This window comes from Tyto alba, unplaced genomic scaffold, assembly GCF_018691265.1.
Source record: "Tyto alba isolate M040663 unplaced genomic scaffold, T.alba_DEE_v4.0 Super-Scaffold_41, whole genome shotgun sequence".
NCBI classification, from domain to species: Eukaryota; Metazoa; Chordata; class Aves; order Strigiformes; family Tytonidae; genus Tyto; species Tyto alba.
In genome coordinates this window covers 19,139,600-19,161,462 of record NW_024881317.1, presented here as the reverse complement: position 1 = coordinate 19,161,462, position 21,863 = coordinate 19,139,600, and the positions used below count along the sequence as shown (strand labels likewise).

General features: G+C 40.0%; 1 long non-coding RNA gene across 2 annotated transcripts in view; it reads right to left on the bottom strand.

Moving 5' to 3' along the window:
* Positions 1-1,417: 1,417 nt before the first annotated feature.
* The window catches only part of LOC116961011, a 32,552-nt gene continuing 12,106 nt past the window's right edge, over positions 1,418-21,863 (bottom strand). For both annotated transcript variants that reach the window (XR_004406718.2, XR_004406719.2), the window contains exons 3-7: positions 16,900-16,982; positions 11,553-12,187; positions 10,221-10,320; positions 8,287-8,422; positions 1,418-2,500 (exon numbers count right to left, since the gene is read on the bottom strand). This is a non-coding gene — a long non-coding RNA (uncharacterized LOC116961011). The remainder of the gene's footprint in view (positions 2,501-8,286; positions 8,423-10,220; positions 10,321-11,552; positions 12,188-16,899; positions 16,983-21,863) is intronic.

Below are 21,863 nucleotides of genomic sequence, written 5' to 3'. Positions count from 1 at the left end.
AAGGAAAATATCCAAATAGGTGCAACATCTCCTCAGGCAGGGTGTTTATCCCTGTGCCCTGACAGAGGATGCAGTGCACCTGAGAAATCATTTTGCGTTTTTATTTTTGAGATAAAACTTCTGACTTCTGTTCAGAAAAGTTCCTAAACTATTCTACAGCTTTGTTGATTAACCCAGGTGCCTTTGGAGCAGGATGCTTTGCTGGAGTAGGTACTTCATTGTGAGAGACAACTTGTAACTCTCCAAAACAGAGACTGAGAAAAACAGCCTGGGAAAGAGATAAGGGATGGGGAGGGAGCAGAGGCCCTCTGAGCCAAGGAATGTATCAAGCTCTCACAAGTAACAAAACTATAGTCACGGGTGGATAATGTGGAGGTTAAAGCTGATAAGACTGCCTGGCTGGCACAGGATGTGGCTGGGGAAGGGGGCCCTGTGGAGGCAGGACTGCTCTGCTCTGGTGCATCTTGTAAAGTTTCAAGGGCCATCTGTCCAGTGAATGACCTTTGCTTCATTATCCATGACATGCATATGAAAGTTGACACCCCTGATATATAGAAATGTAGATAGAAAGGAAAAAGAAGATGTGAAGAAGATGGATGCATCCCTGATGAACTCGGGTGAGACCACCACAGTAACCTGGACTGGAAATCTCTATTCTCTCTATATCTTCCCCCACCACCACCTTTTCCCTTATTAAGTAACGCAAGTCATACTGTATTGCTTGCCATAATTCATCATACACTTAGACAGTTATTGCATATCCAATTAGTATATTGTGGGCAATAAATAAATGTCTGTGCATGGACTTTGAGACTTGTCTCACTGTTGTCCACTCCATCAGGGATTTACGAATCTAAGTCAGTTGTCTCCTTTGTCTGAGTGGGATGTGACATTCATCCAGAGGAATCTGAAACAAAACCATAAGTATGAAAAAGTTGGCAAAACTGAGAGCTGTTCCTTACCAACTGGGAACACTGGACGTGATACAAGTCTGCATAAAACTTAAGCACAAATCTAATTCAGTAGTGAGTTTCCTAAGGCTTGTCCTAAATATTTCTATTGGAAAGGAATGGGTACATCTAGTAAATGTAGATGAAAACGTATGTGAAGCATCTGGAGTATTTCTGTATTGTTCTAAAAATGCATGTGGCTTCCTTTAGCCATCTGCTTTAAAGATACCTTACTAGGAGTGAATGAGTTAAGGTTGCCTGAGGGGTGGGACTGGAAGGAAGTTACAGGATGATAGACATGTCCAGCTAGCAGGAATGATTTGTTGCCCCTGGACATGGACACAGGAGAAGGTGAGTCTTTAATGTTGAAGGGCCCACAGGAGCAGAACACTTGTGAATTGCATGAATATGAAAGGAAACAAAGGCATATTTAATCTGTGGGACCTTTTTAAAGGTCAAAATGCAGCACACTCTCAGGGAAGTTACTGGAAGAAAAACTGATATAGTAGAAAACCAAAATGCAGGACTAGGAGTAGCAGTATGGAGCTAATCTGCTCCATTGATTTATATTTCCAGTCAGTGTTTATGTTGTAAACAAATACTATTTGAAGACTGGGTATCACTCATAGTTCACTTTTCCTTGATAAGAGCTCTTTTTTTTTCTAAAGAAAACCAGTCCTTGTTATGGCATTGGCCCATGACTTCTTGTCAAATTCAGAATCACAGAATAGTTGAGGCTGTCAGGGACCCAGAGATCACGTAGTCCAACTCCTTGCTCAAAACTGGGTCAGCTACAGCAGGTTGCTCAGGACCATGTCCAGTTGGATTTTAGGTATCTCCAAAGGGTGGAGACTCTACAGCGTCTCTGGGCAACCTGTTCTAGTGCATGATCACCCTCAGAGTGAAAAACATTGCGGGATTTTTCTCCTTCTCCTCCTCCTCTTGCATTGTCTTATGTTCAAATGGAATTTCCTGTTTTTCAGACCGTGCCCCTTTCTTCTTGTCCATTCTGATAACGCTGAGTAGAGTCTGGCTCCATCTTATTTGCTTCCTCAAATCATACTTCCCTTGTTCTTTTTATTCAGTTTCACCTTCCAAATATAGGAGATGACTTTCCCGGATGTGTTTTGCTTATATGTTTTTGCTAATACCAGAAATGCCATATAAGACATCTCGCTCATCTTGGCTTCCTTAAAGTACTACAAATATCTGTGGTCTGATCCTGCTTACATGACATGCAAAGGGAATCTCAGAAGAATGTCATAAGTGCCAAGGTAAGAGCTTTTAATACCCATGCAAGATGTAATGTAATCAGTATAAAATGCAGGTGTTGGAAAACTAAGTGAGACTTAAAACCTGAAAAGCTGAAAGCCTTACACACTTACCTGTAAGAAATACTGCAATATTAAAGCCTCCCCTTCCATTATTCACCTGTAATGCACAACTTGATGTTTGCAACTGAAATGCAAAATTAGTAAAGCGTGGCCCATCAGAGCAGCGCAGGGCAACCAATGGTCTTGTTTCTTCCAACATCTTCCAACAATGGGGAACTAGAAAATCCATAGAAAAAAAGGACACAAATGGGGTACAACAGAGAGATGAATCAGGCTGTTGTACTAAACACTAATAGAAATAATTGCTGATACTTGTTTGCGTTCTGTATGGATAAGTCAGCAAAGATCTTGAGCTATTTGGATTATGAATTGCAGAGAGTGAAAGTATTCAAAGCTGCGAGGGCAGGTGTTTCCAGTCATTAGCTGAAATGGCTAATAAAAATAAATGTCATGGAGAAGCTCCAAGCCTCAGTGCATCTGTAGTGCTAGTGTGGGGCTGGGTGGGATATAAATTGCTCTAAGCTGAACTTCTGATAGGCGTGAATATTTAGTGCATGTGATGCCAGACACTGGAAGAATTGGTATCAGTTTCCTGTGGAGAAAAAGATCTGTGTGCCTGGAGAATAGGGGTGGGATGCAGAATTTGAACCAAACTTTGTTAGGAACTAATTTGCTTGCAGTCAGTAGTGACTGAATACCTTAACGAGAAAGGTCATAAACCAGTACCACCACCACCCCTGCCCCTGCAAAATGGGCAGTGTAGTATATTTATTACTAGGTACTCAATTACTCTTTGTTATCTTTGAGGAAACTAAGGACCTGGTTATCAAGATACATGCCTAGAAGGACTTGAACTTTTTGGGCTTTTGTGTCTAAGCTTAAAATAGTGTCTGAAAACTACCAGTGGTAAAATTGGTGTGCATAGTATCTGCAGCTGGTCAGCAGTTGCCTTCTCAGGGTGATTTGCATAGTGTTGACAACCCCTTAAACTGAACTGATAGAGATAAGTAGCAAGTCATCTGGCACTTGATTTGAGTAAGTTTTATTATTCAAACTGCTAAAGCTGAATGGGTAATGTATTTGTGCTGGACTCTAGTAGTTTCTGACAGTGGCCAGTGGGAGTTCTTTCTATAACTTTTTTTTCTTGTAACCAAGAAGCAGCCTGCTCATGTGGAGAGCTTTGGGCAGCTTTAACTGAGAATGCCACCACAGCAAATGTGCAAATTCTTGGCAAGCCTTTTTAATCACTTTGTGCAGTTTAACTGCATGCTGTATTCCCTTCTGGGGCAGACAGCATGACTGGCTCAGGTACGGCACTGGTATTAGGTGTATAACCCTTTTGACAAGCTGTAGGAGGGGATGTTCCCTGCTTCAGACACAGGAACAACATTCAGTTTAGGGTAACAGATATACAAACCCAGCTTCCTATGTGACTGTTATTTCTCACCTGTAACAGTCAAATTACTTGGTAGCTTTCCTAACAGTGAAAATAAATGGACTGATACATTGCTTAGTGGAAATCTTGCCTACACATTGGTTGATCTGCCAAATAAAACTGTGGCCTCCCTTCTTCTTGAATTGTGAATAAGGCTTAGAGGGGCAATGGTGCAGGAAGATAAAAACAGAAATAGTCCAGGAAGCCACCCTTTGCTCTCATTCGTAAGGTTTCCCACAGGTGGATTGTCCTGTCTGTGTCTAATTTTAGAGCCCGGCTAGGGGAGCCCAAACTGTCTGCAGTTTCAGGAGGGAACGGCTCCAAAGAGGTGTTTCTGTAGATGGCAGAGGAGCCACACAGCTACCTATAAGCAACAGCTCACCCTGATGCTGGGGAAAGGAAGCCAGAGGTCTGGCTGGAATACAGGCAACTTAAAGGGAGTCATTCAAGAAACTAACATCTGTATTGCTTATAACTGAATAAAGTGTCTCTCGAAGACACTTATGTGGGTTTTTTTCTGGCTCTGGTTCTATAGCCTGCAAACATCTGTCACTCAATTACTGCCTAGAGAGAGAAAGAAGTCTAATCTGTTATAGGGCACCTTTGCATTAGGTGAATAAATGCTGTCACTGGTTGTTAAATCAGTGTTGGAGGTGGCCCTAGCAGAAAGGTTGAGAATGAGGATACAGCTCCCTGCTCAGTCATACCTGTCCCTTTCATGTCATCTTTGGGTGTTCTAGGTAAAATGTTTCTTTTGAGAATACCTTGAGATAAAAGTTGTGCTGCAACTAATCCTGCAGAGAGAAACACAATGATTTTTAACACAACTACAGTGAATTATGAGTCTGGCCATGAACCTCTTTTTAAAATTCTGTTTTTTAGCAAAAGATAAGAATATTCTCCTGAGAAGTACAGCTGCACTGGGATTGCTGCAGGGGGATTTATGTTGCATCATCTGCTTGAAAAACAGTTGCAGATATCATAATTGATGATCTGTGCATCAAAGAAACCCAAGCCTTGCTTAAAACTCGTCTACACATCCTCTAGACAGCAAAGTTTATTCAAGGTGAGAGTCTAAAATCACATAACTTTTCTTTGCACCCACTTTACAGAAAGGCAGAGAGCTTCACCTGAGGGTGCTGATAGAGGAGCTGCCATCTAGGAACTGCACAAAAGGCATGGCAACGCTTAGCAAACGCTCCTGCTCTGATGCAAAAAAAAAGTAGTAGGAAATCAATTAAGTCTCAAAATGTTGCCTTTGTGGAACCTACTGAATTGTGACCCTAACCTTCTGAAATTACCCAGTAAACTTTAAATGAGGGTAACATTCCTTCAGCTGACCGTGTACTAAAACCAGATGGTGTCTTGCTAATGGAGATGTTATTGAGTGAAGAGCTGTCTTCTGCAGGCTACTAAAATATGTGAAAGTTGCTCTGCTCTGTTCCTTGTGTCTTCAGTTGATCTTGTTGTGCTATTGAGAGAAACTTACTACTTTTGGAAGACCTATCTGAACAGCTTAAAACATCTACATTTTTAAGGCCAACTTGATTGTATTAATATTTCATCTTTGCAGTCTAAAGTTGAAGCCAGTGTTCTAGGCCTGAGGACATGGTTCCAACACAAGTGGTTCCTGTACTACCTGGTACATTTGCTGTGTTGAAGAGATCACGAGCATGAGTTATACATAGGTTTAATTTATGAGAAAGTATTCTGATTTCATGTAGCTGTTGAGATGGTTCACTGTTTGCTGCTCATGCTTTGAGGTTAAGAGGCACTTGCCCCTTCCCTTGCAGTGTCTACTAGCTTGCTGGTGCATTTTTGATTTTTCACTACTGGAAGAACTGAAACAATAAAAGCTTACTTAAATTAAAAATATAAATTATGGCACAGACAGAACAATTCTGGCTAACATAACAAATACACCTCAGAGTACAACATTTTTAGAGTGTGTCCTGCTTATGGTTTAATTATACCATTTTGTTCCATCAGTTCTGTGATTTGATAGTTCTAGGGAGCAAGTGCCCTTTCAGTAAACACCCCCTATGCTGGGCTGGGGGCAGCGCATGCTGACACTGGGAGAAGCCCTCTCTGGGTGGCCACCCCAGCGCGCTCCCGAGGCTCCAAATTGTGGTTGTTGCATTCCTTTAGGATGTAATGGGAGCTGCTGTTGAAGGATTAGCAGGCAGGCATACAAGCAGTGGCTACTAAATTAAATTATTTATAATAAACAGAAAACACTGTCAACAAACTGATAGTTATTTCAAGGGTAAATTCTGTAATGACATAGCTGTGTTGCAGTGCAAAGTCTTACCTAATGTATTATTAGCTGATACCTTGCTCTTTTATCAACTCTCACTGTTTCAAAGGTAAGTCCCCCTAATCTTCATCTCAGACTTCTAGCACATCACTTCCCTATGTTTTCTGACTCTTCTTTCCTGGAAATTATTGTCTTTTTCCATCTCCCTCCTTTGCATACAGTAAATTCTTCTTTTCTCCCTGCTGTGTCTTCTGTCAAAAATCTTTTTCTGCTAAGGACAGAGCTGACTGCCTATTTTCCTCTACCTTTCTCCACATCTCCATCTCCCTGCCCTCTCCTAAGGTTTTCTGCCTCTTAGCAAGGGCTTTGTTTACCTTTGGCAATGTTGTCTTTGCTCCAGAATTACCGAGCTCTAGATAACATATTTTTCCACTTGGACTAATAAAACTGGGGCATTTCTAATTGTGATATGAAACAGATGTCATGCCTTGTAAGTGGTATGGCTTCACATATCTCCTGTTTCCAGCAGGCAATTCCATCCAAAGAATGGACTGGTAATATCTGAGCACCTGGAGTGAAACTGAAAGTGTGAGCTTCAATGCAGATTGTTGTTGCTTTATTTAAATCTAAAGCTCCAGGACAAGGGCAATATTGGTACATAGTAATATAGCCCAGTTCCTATAGCTCTTTTATTGGAAACGTTATCCTTTTTACATTGGAGATAGCCTCAAAAGTCAAAACAGTATTCCCTTTACTAATGGTTGGACTGATGTGCACACAAACTGAAAAAGTAACACTTCATAATGCAGAATGCTTCTCGCTATTATTTTACATGATATCTCTGGACGTGTAAGTTGTTACACACAGACCCTGAATAAAATAACAGGGCTGGCTGATGTCGAAGAGATGACTGCCTTCAGTGCTGGTGTTACCTGCCCTGTGCTCTCCAGCCCTCTCTGGGAAGGCTACAGCACACAGTGGCTGTTTATTTTTTCCCCTCCTGAGCCATTTGCTGCCAGGGCAGGCAGCCTGATACTGTTGTAGGCACAGGTCTACTTGGCCAGTGCCTTCAGCTAGCTTTGACTCTATCAGCTATTTTCAGATACCGTACCTGAGCATTAATCTTTGATGTTACAGCTTATTTTGTGTTTTAGTTCTGAAGATAAAAGATGGACTCTTTTCTGATGGACCCTTTGACCTCCAGCATCTCCAAGTCTGGTATCTCCCCTGCTTAAAGTGTATCAATGAAAATAATTTGGCAAGGCTGAAGGCTTGCCTCTGATAAATGACTAGTGCACAGCATGAGATTCAGCCACGGTCCATTTCTCTGCACATTACACTTAAGTTAACAAGATTTTTGACTGCATAGGCTGCAGGAGTAAGGGCTCAAAGGATGAAAAGACTTTCAGTATGTGATAAAAACATACCTCAGTTAAAGTGGGATGTATAAAAAAATTAACCCACATCTTATCTGCACTTAGAAACCACTGCTGTCTAAATAGGATATAATCAGTTTCAAAGCAAGAAAGGATATCAAAACGCTGATATTTATAAAAAATGGAATGAGAAGTTGGATTTGTTTTTTTATAGAGAGTGATGAAAACTGACTGTCATTTGAAAGATCAAGGGAGATAAACCCCATTTTAAAAATCTCTCTTCCTTATTTTCTTTATTCTATTATAGCAGAGAAGAAACAGTTTTCCTTGTAATCATGGTGCTGTTTATGATCCTGGTTATTGAATTTAATTTGCAATAAGGTCTTGAGAAGCAACTTTAAAAAAGTCTTTTCTTAATTTTGAGCTCTTCTGATGCTAGAACCTGTTAAATAGGTCAGTATTTTTGTGTTTTATTTGAGGGTTCTGTAATTAGGTCCTTGTCTGTCAGATGCAAGAACAGAGAAGTCTTTGCTGTTTTTTGGCTTTTTGGTTAATTTTCTTCAGCACTTTCCTAAATTCAGTTTCTTTCTTCAAGGTAATTCTAATTGCATGACCCAGAGTGACAGCAATTTAAAAGTGAAGACAGGAGTTGTTTAATGTTTTTCTGAAGCGTGACTCTGAACCCTCATTGCAAAGCAATTTACTAGATAAACATACATTATTATCTTGTACATGTAATACAGCTAAGTCTGAGGAGAAGCTTTTGCCTGGGATACATCAGAAGAGAAAATTCTTTTTGCCCTGCTCTCAAATATATCGGGCTTATAGCTACCACGTAAGTATCTTTTTTTCATTATTATAAAAAGGTAGATCTGAGTTAGTGGTAGTGGCAGTAAGAACTATATTCCTATGTGTGATGGGAGAGGAAGTTTACCTCCTTCTGTGCTTTCCATCAGTCTGTCTTCCTCTGATACTGTACAGCCTTCTCCATGTGCCTCAGTGTGCCCTCCTCTTCATCCCCATGTCGTTACGTTAGGGTTATTTGAAGGGCTGGACGCTTCAGATGTGGGCTACATGCAGAAAAACAGAGTAATCTGAAGTTGACATCTGTGTATGTAGACTTAAGTGGATAGATCCAGCTGAGTAAATGGAAAATTGTGTTATTTTCGTCTATCACGTTGTACAGATTATGAGATAAAAGAAAAAGGAGAAGTAGTGTGTATGTGCCATACGTCCCTCAAGAAAATGTAGGTATAATGAAGCAACAACAGAAATCTGGGTCTATTAAAGGGAGGCTTGGGCCTTGAAACAAAACATGAAATATCTCTAAGTAAAGGACTTAGAAACAATTTTATGAAACAGCTAATGAGAAAAAGATTGTTTTCTAGTGAATACATCATGAAGAAAGCTGTGGAACAACCCCAGTTTAATTCACATTTAATGACATAAGCATTTTGGGCTCTGGAAAGCTACTGAATTGTCACATAAGTGTCTCACATTGCCCTGGTGACGATTCTGAAAACGTGGGTAACAATTGTCTGCTTTGGAAACAGCTGGCAGCGTGCTGCAGCTTGCCTTGTTAGTGGTGCTCTTATACACTGAGTACTTGTTAGCTACATAAATGTGGTTAAACTAACAGAGGTGTGTGCTACCAGAATTTCTGTAAACTACAAAAGAAGGAGAGATAAAGATGTAAATGGAAAGGAGAGAAATTCAGCACATCACGCAAAACTCTAGTCCTGTAGGTTTCTTCTATGCCATGTCTACTTCAAAGTCACAGAAATACAAACATTAACAGAATCCACTGACTGAGTAGGACTTGCTCAGGTATATGAAGCAGAAATCATTTAATAAGGAAACTGGTGATATTAAAGTACATCTTAAAATGCTATTATTGACCTCCTACTTTAATGGAGCATTGCAATAGAAAACCTTAGGAAATAAAATGAGGCCTCCTTATATCTCCCATGAATTTAAAATGGCTCTAGGAGAAAGAAAGAAAAAAATAAAATAAAAAAGGCAATGCCATACTGGTGTCAAACTAATTTACCGGGTGAAAAAAGGTGGTGGAGTTGCTGGTTCATGATGCACCTTTACCATATGTTCTTTTTCTCTTCTTCCCCCCCAGTTTCTGAAGCTCTCTATACTGGCATTCATAAATGTTTTTCATATTAATGGCTGATAAATGTAATAGAATTCTGTTCTGTACATGTAAGTGGGAAGCACGCAGCCAAGTTCTGCATTCCTGCTCAGTGCACATGGAGGCAGATTCTAATTTATGCTGTCGCTGAGTAAGTCCAGGCACCAGTGCATTGTCACTATTAATTTAACAAAACTTAGAAATGACGCCCCAAATGATAGCTAATGTCATGTTGCTTCACTCTTGTAAGTGTGTATTGGATGTTACTTTTAAGGAAGAGCAAAAGAATGAAAGCTTGTTTTTCTAAGTCAGTCTGGCAGCTAAAAAAGGAGGTTGCATATTTCTGAATTTTCCCACATTGGTACATAATTGCTCAGGTGTTGTGTCAGCTGCTTGAAGCAGCTTTGGCCTGCAAAGGGCAAAGGAGAGGGTAACAGCTTCCCCCTGTGCAAGATCAGGGATTGAAGATCAGTATGATGTATAATCAGGATGAATGCTTATCTCATTCATTCATGGTTACAGACATCACCTAGCCACACTGCCAGCACCACCAGGATTACTTGAGATGTTTTGGAATTAACCATTGCATCACATCTGGGATGCAGTATCCTGCCTCTGTGTGTACCCTGGGCAAATGTATTGAAGAACACTTTGCAACTGTAACTATGTGCCTGTCAGACACTTAATTCCATGAGCTGCTGCTATTTCTTGGTGCAGCTTTGACTTACCAAACAGGTTCTTGAGGGAAGGTTGGCAAAACAGTTTGGTTCAGCAGCTCTGCCGTTAACATACTTCCCAGACTGCAGCAAAACTGTCAGACCATTGGACCTGCCACGTAAACAAATTAACTTGATACAAAACTGCTTTTAACCTGTAATTTAATGTTTTTCTGGGGGAAATTGCCAAATACTCATTTCACATAAACAGATATGTGAGTTGTTACAGTTGAGTATGTTTATTGTACATGGCAGTTCTTTTTAAAACACACATGTTTAAACAGATGGCTTATATTGACTATTAATGCAGTTCCTGCGGTTAAACTCAGTCTGAATGAAGTAGATGGAGACTGACATTCTATTGACATCAGAACTGGTGTATTGCATCTTCTCCTTATGAATGTTCAAATTCAGATCTGCTACTACAGCCTTACTGAAATGTCAACTGTGATAAGTCATGATGTAACTGAAGAGGGGAGATAAGGTACCTGGCATCTTGTTAATTTACTTTTTGACTGGGATTTACTACTTGCATATTCATGTTGCTATGTTTCAGAAGTGAAAGACCATGTTAAAGCAAATCACTGTAAATAAACATAGAAGTAGGGTGAAACTTGGCTCTCTGTCTCTATAGATGTGGTGGGCTTACAGCACAGGCAAGCTAACTTCCACCCTACAGGGAACCCAAACGTGTGGTGGTGCTGTGCTCTGCTCACCATACTGCCCACTGAAGCAGCTGCGTGGCCCACAAATGCTGCTGTCAGCTTATGGTCCGGCAGGCAAGGCAGCTGTGCCAGAAAATAGGAATGGCCATACCTGTAGTGAAACCCAAAGCTCCTCTTGTGCAGGGTCGTGTGGATGCAGGATATTGCAGTAGTGACTGGCAGAGGAGGAGTGTGAGAGCTGCACAGGTGACACAGCCCAGACTACAGAGCTGAGGCTGCTTTGGGGCTTGCTGACCTACAGCCCATTTCGTTGTGTCTAATAGTGCCTGACAGGTTTCTCCTCTAAGAATTTGTTGCAGAGCTTTTGGAATTGATGTAAACATTCATTCCTGAATCAAAGTGTTTCATGCCTTGGCTGTATGTTACATGATAAAGTGTCTCCCCCTTCTTTTGAACTTGCTACTAGCTTCATTTGATCATCTGCAGGTCTTACACAGGAAGAAACACTGAACAATTATTCCCTATTCGCTGTTTTTACATCACCCATGATTTTGTAAGTCTATTCTATCATCCGATGTGTCTTTCAGCCTGAGGAGTTCTATGCTATTTCTGATGGAAGGAGTTTTTGTACCTATTTTTATCACTTTTTCCTCTATCACCTCAACAGTGTTTTACTTACCTATCTTAGCCATTTCTGGATAAACTTCTGCAGCAGGTAACATGTTGGCCCTGGAGCTGGAGTCCCACGGCTGCAGTTCAGCAAAGAGAGTCTCCAGCCCCCTGTGACCCACTTAAGAGATGCTGATTGTAGCTTCTGGAGTGACATAGAAGAGGAGGTATGGTCAGTCTTAGTGTAGCAGAGGAGCTGTTTAAAACAGCGTAACAAGCATGTCTTGTCTACTAGATACTGCTTAACTTTTTCTCCTTCTTTGGTACTCCCCCTAAAGCAAATTTAATCTTCTGCTACTTCTTCTATTATATTCTTCAGATAAATTTAGTAGTGGAGAAACCCACCAGAATATGCATTTCACATATGTCTTTGGATAGAGATGTCTTCAGATGTCCTTTCATTATTCAGTAGTAACTTTCTAAACATGCTGTGTAGTAATTACGCTATTTTGGTATCTGCTCTAGCAGGGCCTGTGACACACATTCTTGAAAGACCTCCAAATGTCAGTGCACGATGCTGGACAAGGCTGAGGTTGAAGCAGAACAAGGTCCCTTTTGTTTCCAAGTCTGGCACATCTTCAGCGTTACAGGGCTGGCACTGCATGGCAGTGAAACACTGCCTCCATGCTGAAATACCACAGTCAGCTGGAAAAGAGAGCTCATTTTCAGTCACACTAATGCAATACCCAGACAGCCATATTCAACAGTCTAATTAAGCCTGAACAAGAGGAGAAACTTGATACCTACAACCTGGAAAACAACTAATTATCCCTCTTTGAGTGGTCATTGCTGGAATTAAAAAACCCCACAGCATTTCTGGGAAAGCCTTAGGAAAGCTCTTTCAGGAACAACATGCAGTGCTTAAATTTCTTCCGACTTGCTTTTAACTAGCTTTAACAGAATTTACACAACAAGAATATAAGGGATAACTCTATGTCCCATTACATAAATTCTGTGAGCTTTAATTTCAGTGAATATACTGTAATAAATATGAACTTTACAAAGTTATTATTCCAGCGCTCCAGAATAGTATTCTGTAAAAAAAACAACCAACCAACCAAGAAACCCACAACAAAAAAAAACAACCAAAAAAATCCTAAACCCTAACCCAAACACAACACCTCACCTCACCTCAAACCGACCAAAAACCAAACCCACCCTTTCAGAAAGCCGGTGAAATAGCCTGGCTATAGCAGATTTACTCTCTAAAAAGCTATAGTTAGCATTTTAGTTGACATGGAACTCGAGGAAGGAAGTCTTAGACCCAAAGGGACAAACAGCCTGGACACTTTTTCAGTAAGGAGTAACTACAGCAACCACCAGGCACAGCTATTAGCTCTCTACATAAAGAGAGACTTAAAGTTAAGTTGTGCTACAGCTTGATTAAATATTTGTGAAGCTGATTTAACATCCGTTCACCAAGTGAACGTATAATGCTCTAAACAGCTGTGTAAAAATAACCTACAAAACCAGATTCTTGTTTTAACACTTTTTTGAAAAATGGCTCCAGAGCAGTACAGGTAATGCACAGGTACCAGAAACATTAGGAAGCTACAATTGTAGCTCAGGATGATGGTTATTCCCGTTTCTTGACACTTCTTGTCATCGGGTCTAGATTTCAGTCATTTGTAACTGTCAAATTATAAGTGTTTGGTCTCATGTTTTCTAGCCTGAATGTTAACCTCCAGCTGCATTTTATTGAGAAATATTGATCAAAAGGCACAGCATTCTCTAAGGGTTGAGTTTAAGAATGAGATCTTGGTTTTTAATTCTTGTTTCCACAGGCTTGGAAAAATTGTTCAAATACAGTATTGTCATGGTTCTTGCAGCAGGGATAGGCCTCTTGATCTTCTCATGCAAGATAGAAAGGTTTGATAAATTGCAATTTGCATATGCTCTATGCAGACTTAGATCTTAGTTGCTAAAATCTCAGTACGTCTTACCTGTTTTGTGCATGCTTGATAAAACTAATTTTTCTCATTTCTGGTCAAGCTGTGTGTGCATGAACTCTAGTGAGTAATTAAGCCTGATTCAGCCCATGCATGCAAGTAGAGTCAGGCTTTCCCTATCAAACCTGTTCTGGCCGCAGCACAGAGCTTGTCTTTGTAACTCTTACATTGATCCTCCTGCTAGAATTTAAAGGATGTGTGAGGAGGAAGAGTGAAGGCCAAGGGAAGGGTCGGGTCATCTCGGGGAGCTGGCAGGACATGGCAGCCCCCTGCAGCAGTAGGTAATGACACTGGTAAGATGGTGGTGGCTGGGGTGGGACCAGCCCAGCTGGCCAAGGAGTCAGCAGGAAAATAGCTCAAAGAACTGGGAGTCTGAGAAGACAAAAAAAGAGAAGAGGAGCAGGGAAGAAACAATGCAGTGGAGATTTGGGCTGGACCGTAGCTGCACTGGTCAAGGTAAGGAAACTAACAATAGCAGTAGTTTCTCAAGCAGCAAAGCCAGTTTATTGGTTTTGAGGAAGTTAGTTATTTTTTTAATGTGTGTTTTCTGAAAGTTAAGTTCTAAACCAAACTGTCTCAAAGGAATAATATTAACCATAGCACAATTGCTACTATATCCAGAAGCATCCAGATCTCTTTTGAAGCATAAGTTTCCCAAGTTATTTCTGAAGGCTACTGGAGAGGGAAATGGTTGGTCAGAGTGCTGGGGGTGGGTCAGGTAAGGCAGCCTGGATAAAAGTCACTTAGAGTCAGAGATAATCTGATGAACACTGCTTGTTAACTGTGTTAACATGCCTCCATTTAAGAACTTCTTAAATCCAAATTATGGAAGAAAGTGAAGGTAAAAATATTACATTATGGCTGTCAGAATTTTTTGAGTTTTACCCCCTACTATGTTAAACAAATGATGTAATTTTGCTGATGCCTTATTTTCAGCTTCCTGTTTCTAAGCTTATTGACATTTCTTCATGCCATGAAAAGGTAAAACTAATTTAGTGAGAGATTATAGAGTAGTTAATTTATGTTGATTTACGCAGTGATTCAGAGTCTGTCTGATAGTAAAAACCAATCTCTATTTCCTCTTGACTTGTGGATAAATGTGACAAACTTTCCACAGCCATACAGGTAGATTAAGGAGCCTTACAGATAAAGGAAGCAAATAAGAGTGCTACTCTTTAAAAAGTTGTATCATGGTTCAAAACAACAACTATCAGTCTAACCTTGTGACTGCAGAACATTGGTAGGATTCCTGTCTGTGCTTTCATGTCCTGTGCTGCAGGGTATGAGGATGGGGTGTCTTCCTGGCAGTGGCCCTAGTAAAGTACCGGCCATAAAGCCTGATGCTCAGATAGAAATAGATGTGAGTGGTGATCAGATGTTTAGGTGTTTTGTGGTTTCTGTTTTTTCCCCTCAACATTCTCTACAAGAGAAAAGATTTTGCTTTTTCCATCAAGCAGCAGTCTGTCTGCATGTAACAAATCACCAACAGTTTTTTTCCTTGCTTGTATGCAGAGTATGAACCGTCATTCAGAGGAAGACATCTCGTCAGGCAGCCTCTCCATGCAGGTGTTTTTGGCGTACTGGAGATGCCCTCTTTCTTCTCTATTTCAGTTGGCTTTGGCAACTTTGAGCGCATACAAAGACTCTGCAAGCAGGATGTACACACCTTCAAGTACAAAGCAATTATTTGTTGCCTTATGCACACAGTTGATAGGTGGGACTAAGAAGTTCCCAGGCCAAGGAGACCTGGCAGGGACCTGGCAGCGAGGGGGGGATGACCGTGGGCCTCCCGTGTTCCCTGGGACAGGCTCACCCTCAGAGTTGCTGAGTTGCCATCATTGATTCCCTGTTTTTTCCACAGGGCTTTGTGCTTTTCCAGGAAGTGACCTTCCCCATCTCAACAATCTTGCCTCTGCCTGTGACTTTTATTTTTCTCTGTTTGGATCTAGCTGACATACTGTCTCGCAGCTCTTTCTCACAATTTAGCAGTTTTCTCAGAAGCCTGAGTGAGGATTATGCTGCTGTGCTGTGCAGAACAGAGCCTGTGATTATGGAGAGCTCCAAAAGGAGGAGGGTAACAGTGGAGGTGCTGCCGTGAAGTCTGCATTTCTGTGGTTACGTCCTGAGCAGGTTGGTCTGGGGAACATGGCACACACTCCCACTCTTGTGCTGGCACAGGGCTAAGAGCCCGTAGCTTGGATTAGGTATGACTGCACAGAAACCATTTTGGAACATCATTAGGGAAGGCCAAAATTAATTCTCCTCATTGTCTAATATTAAGACAACACTATTTATCAGGGTCTAAAAAAGCCCCTGGTACTGGACAGTTTCTGCTTGCATTAGCAAAAGAGTTATTGATAAGTATCTTCCAGGAAAGTGCACATCCAGCATTTCTGATGGAGCAGAGAACAGGTTGTTCTCCTAGCTAAGCACTGAAATTTAGGGACAAACCTAAGCTCATAGTGAAGGAAAGGCAATCAGAGGATGTTACAAACCTGCTGGGTATTGATGAGTATGTAAGAAGAGTCTATGCCAAATATTTCAAACTCTAGTTTTATGTTATGAAAACTGATTAAGTCTTGGGGGGGTTGGCTTTTTTTCCTTTGTGATGTGTTTTGTTTTTTAATGCTAAGTATGTCAGCACTGAAATCCTATAAACTGAAATGCTGTGCTTAAAGTGAGGGGAGTTGAGGTAATATCATCTGTTGTAAAATCTGAAGGGTGACAGTGAAATGATAGCAGATGTAAGACTGAGAAACTCAAGGTACCCGGACGTACTGAGTAAACGCCATGGTGGGACACAGGACAGAGGAGCTGCTTCATTCTTCAGGCAGTCAGAGACCCACAGCAAAAAATACAAGACAGCTCATGAAATAAAAAGTTATACCAAAACGTGTTGCAAATGGATCAGGCTGTATAGTGGAGGAGGAGGTCAAGGAGAGTCCTACATGAGGGTCTGTCTTTATAGGGACTTGGTCAGAGGCACTAACTTTTGAAATGTATCTATAAACAGAACTATATGAGATTGTCAGGGTCACACAGTTTTCAGTGCTCAGCTGATGACTGGAAGACTGGACAGCAGATTGCTTGGAATTACCATGTTCTATTTTCTGTCATGTCTCATGGCTGTTCTGTGCCTATGCTCTTTGGCCAAAAACAATTGGACAGTACCTCTGGAACTTGTGGTCATCCTTCTATATTGAAAACATGTAAAAAATATGTTACTTCTAAGACTTTTCACATCAGTCATGCCACTTAAAAATCTTACTCACTGATTAGTCTAAACAGTGCTACTTTTTAAAGGAATGTGTTCCATTCATAGTAGTTGCACATCTCTTACCAATTGCCAGTGAAGTACACTTCCTGCCAAGCTTCAGGATAAGAGAAACTTTCATAAATTGCACTTACGTTATGAATTACATCATGTTGCTATGCACTTGAACCATTCAGGAAATATTCCCTTTCTTTCATAAAAGTCTTTGATCTGTTTCCTGGAAAAGAAACAGTTTTTATTTTTTCTTGGTTGTAGAGCAAAACTTTTTAAATTCAAGTTAATTAAAAAAGTATGCCAATTTATCTGCTATTTCCAGGGAAATTTATGGTTGTAGAAATTGCAAATCAGATTACCAGGTGCACACCACAGACACAGTCAATACAGGAAAAATACACTGCTAAAGAGGAACTGTTCTTCAGAAACAAAAATTTGGAACTGGGTTGTCGAGCACTCCTATTTTTGCAGGTTTCTAGGTCTTGTCTTATTAGAAAGCTTGTGCAGAGCCTTACCCTCTGGATGAGCATGCCCCTCATCTTCAACTAGGGTCACTCTCTGCCAGCATTGGCCTCACTAGCTCTTCACCCTCTACAGTATTTGTGACAGTTATGAAGAAAAGCTATAACCCTATCATGCTTCCGTTTTCTGGGCGAATCAAGACAAGCTCTTCTATTCCTCTCCTGTACAATATGCTCACCTGTTCTCTGATCATGCTACTAGATACGTTTTAATTCATCTTTCTTGCCAAGGGGTGACCTATTCTAGTGAAGGCCTTTGTTCTTAAAAATCCTAACTTGCGTTACATGAGAGACCTGCAAGGCATTATGAAGGCATTATCTAGTTCTGTGTTCTTTTTCTTATTTGATTACTTTAAATGAGAAAGGTAAATATTAACACCACAGAAGCACATCACAGGCTCAACTACTGTAAACTTAAAATCAACAATTTTATAATCAAACCGAAATGACAGTTGAGATTAGATCATGTGTTGCCAATTATCTTGCCTTAGTTCACCAGTTTATGAAGTCATAAAGTTAGTATGGTGTGTAATCAAAGTGTGTGCCCAACAAAGAGAAGAATTGTTATTTGTTAATTTTGCATCAGGTGTTTGAAAGAGGAGTCGTTTCCTTTTGGTAAAGGCCTATCTGTAATAGAGGGCTTCAGCAACCAGGGGATCGCCAGTGCCAGGGTTCAGTGAACAAAGGACATTGTCTGGAAGAGAGGATAAAGCCTGTTTAGCCAGTCTTAAGGAACTACAGAGATCTAAGATGGCCCTTTGCAGTCTTCTGCTTCAGCACTTTCTCCTGAAAATCTCATTGCAGTGGCAGAGCTATTGTTTACCCTCCTAAGTTATTACTTGCCTTTACCCATATAAGCACAAAGCTTGCCAAGGGTTTTGCAACGAGGTTTATTTCTGGATAAAAGTAGGTCAATATGGCCTACTTTCAGATGGCTCTTTTTTGATCTTAATTTAAACAACAGGATTATGAGCTAGGGTTTGCTTTTCAGCTAATTAAGAAATTTCTCTATAAACTGGTACTGTCTGATCTTCTGCACTGGCTGACAGTCAAGTTAGCTGTGCACTTTGGACACAATCTGCAGGACCCAGTCTGCTTCAAGTGGGAAATCTTTAAACTTAAGTCCTGTTCATCGCTTCATGCTAAAGAAGAAAATCCCAGAAAGGATCCATCTAACTTTTTCTAGGTTGGGTACTGAGAATCATACAACTGGAAACTTTTTTTTTTTTTAAATTTTATCTGAGAACATACAATAACTTGTGTGCAAAATGTATTTTTCAAGATAATTCTACATCCACTGAAGTTTTCCAATTTCTAGGTAATCTGAACACTCATTTATTTTCTTAAAAAAAATATATAAAATGTTGGACGTGTACCTTTCTAAGTCACCATCTCTTGTCTTTACTGTACGTAAATGGGTTGTATTTTAGAGTTTGACCTACTTGAGATCCAAGTCTAACATAGTATGGTTGTATATTCTTAGTGGTTCTTAAATATGCAGTAATAATAAGTGGTTTTCAAAATATTTTCTAAGTGAAAAAATGTATTTTTATACAGCTCAATAGCATTATCTATGAAAGATAAAAATTGGGAAAATTTTATTTTTCCAATTACAGCCTGAAAAACTCATTTATGATTGAGCTGACAGATGCCATTATTAATTATAATATGATTTTATCCTTTCCCGACTACACCAATTCCCAGAAATATTGTAAGTGGTGCTTCTGTACACAGTTTAACTCCCTAGTAAACATACCCATCTGCTCAGTGTTTTCCTTTGTGTATAACTTTTACCTCAGTGGTAAAAGCAGCTGACTGAGGGCATTAGGCAAGAAATACATCCGTTTCTACAGATTGTCTTGTTATAATGAAATCAGAAATCAGGTGATGTTAGTTTTATTCAGATGATACCTATGTTGACAAATGCCAGCTAGAGTTCAAGGATTTGGCTGACAGGAAGCTTCAGCGCCTACTACCCTAAGTACCTAAGTGCCAAGGAACATTTTTGTTTACTTCTGGATAGCTCTACCTTGGAGAGTGTTTCAGTTCAAAATGGCTTTTCTCAGAATTGCATCTTCTCAAAGTAGATAAAATTTCATGTAGTTATGGGCGAAATTGTTGTGTCATGGAAATTGTTATGACTCCACTGATTTCAGATTTTTTTCTTGTTCTCAAGAGAAGTAGTGTCATTTTCAGATTTGATCATTTCAATGGCAGAGGTATATATAGAGTGTTCGTATAAAGTTTAGGATAGTGGAAAAATCTTTCTAAATTCTGTTAGAGACTGGAGGTGGGTCCCTTTCATTCTGGTGACAAGTTTCAGAAGCAGGATGCTAGCAAAATTCAGCTCATCAAAGCTACGTATACTCACTGGCTCTGTACTTTGTACATAAAAATCTCAAGCTCCCAATTTTACTCCTGGGAATTTTACGATAGCAACTATCAGTTTCACAGGCCCCACAGCCTATAAAGGTGAATGAGTTGAATCAGGGCAGCATGGGCAGGCAGGTTACGAGATGTGCTGGAGATTACCATTTAGAGGTTTCAGCTAGAACAAAAACATTTAGTTTGGTATTTTAAATGATTTTTAAACTGAGATCAAAATAAAGAAATATTTGAACATGAGAGGTTTTCGATCTAGCAGTAGAATTCATGCATGTGCCCATGCAGCAAACCCATTTATGTGACTAGGATTTGGCATAATGTGTAAGGTAACAGGGCTCTTGATATGTGTCTGTAGTTCAAGATTGCTACTTTGAATTCTTAAAGTGCATAAAACAAAAGATTCATTGTTCAAATAGTCTGATTCGCACAGACTGCTGCAGCACAGCATGTGAGTGCTTAATTCATGTATGTGTTTAATATTTAACAGACTGCTTCTTTGTTATAGTAACAACAGGAAAAAAGTACATATAGTTTGCTGCTGTCAAAAATAAGGATGTAGAAGCATGGTAAGAGGCTCTTAATTTCTTTCTCATCTGCCAAGTACAACCTTTCACCTAAAAAAACAATCACCTGTAAAAGGTAGTTGCTATGTATTATTTTTATTACATATTATTAAATAGCTTTTACTTCCTTCTGATAAGGGACAGCTTACAATACATACAACCTAAAATACAATCTGTATCCATAAGCTTCAGCCTTCCCACGTCACGTATGCTGACTGTTCAGAGGGTTAATGTTTCATGAGAAAGGCAAGCTTATGAAATAAGGCTAAATCTATAAATAGTTTTATTATAGAATGTTGGTGTTTAGGGTTGTGGAATATGTTGAAAACGAAGTGTTTGTGTTTCCCAATATTTTCTACAAATAGTTAACAAATCATGTAGTCTAGGCCAGGTTGCCGTTACTGCTTCCTAAGCAGGATGCTTGAGGCTGTGGGGGAAATTCCCTTTTTACCTAAGAGGTCAGGAAGACTAGCATACAGCTAGAACTGTCAAAAAATCAACTTGAAGTGGATGTTGCCAAAGAACTTGATTCTTTGGCGTTTTTTTCTCTCTCTTTTTATGGAAAGTTTTTTATTCATGTGGTAATGAAGGACAAAGAAAAGGAAGTAGCACTCATTTGTAGGAGAGCTGTAACAAATAAGTAGCCCCTCTTCTGAGAAGGACACAGGTAGGGAAGGGAGCAATAGAAATGGTTTCCCTGGCTTTTCTTTGGCCAGGGTGATGCAGTCTGATGTTGAAGGAACATAATTAAGAGGGAACATGAGAGCTGGCTTTGCCCCACCCCAAGGAACTGACTGCAGCAGTTAATGGAGGGGAGGCTGCTGCTGCATGGTCTTTTTGGGACCACTGAGGCAGAGCTCAGGGAGGTGCTGTCATCTGCCACGCTCTCCTTTCTCATAACAACCACTGGGATCAGGGATGAGCACCCAGATTAGCAGTAGTGTATTTAATAGATTCTGTACAGATAGGACATGAATCTGCCTAGACTGTGTTGTCATTTAATCCTTCCTGAATGATAAAGTACCCATTACCAGTATTGGTCATACCATCCAGCTTTGGCTTATCTGCAAATTTCTTAAGTACCCAGGTTGTCCTGGAACTTCAGCTCTCCTTACTATTAAATATCAAGCATAGTGGACATCAATAGCAATCCATGAGGAACGCTGTTTTTATGAAAAACTATCACTTATGTGAGGGATTCTTTCCCATCTTCACAATTTCTCTCTGAACACAATGTGTTAAAATCTCCCCTTTATCCACTCATATGTATTCTTGTTCTCTCTATTTTCATGAAATGATTTAAAAATAATTTAAATATTTAAAATATTTTAAAAATTTAAATATTTTGAAAGTATAATTGAACTTTAAATAATATTTCAAAAATAGTGATTTGCCAGTGGGCACTGTATCAAATGTATTGCTTATATTTACCTAGATTAGGCCTACTAAATTCTTCTGGTCTGCGGAGCTAATTATCCAGTGAAAGCAAGATAGCAACTGATATGACATGATCTACTTTTGATAAATCTATGTTGCAAATCATTCCATTCTGGGGACACAGGCTTAATTTCTTTGATAGCTATACGGCATCCTCAGCCTAAAGTTTTCTCCCTGGCTCCCATCCACTCATATCCT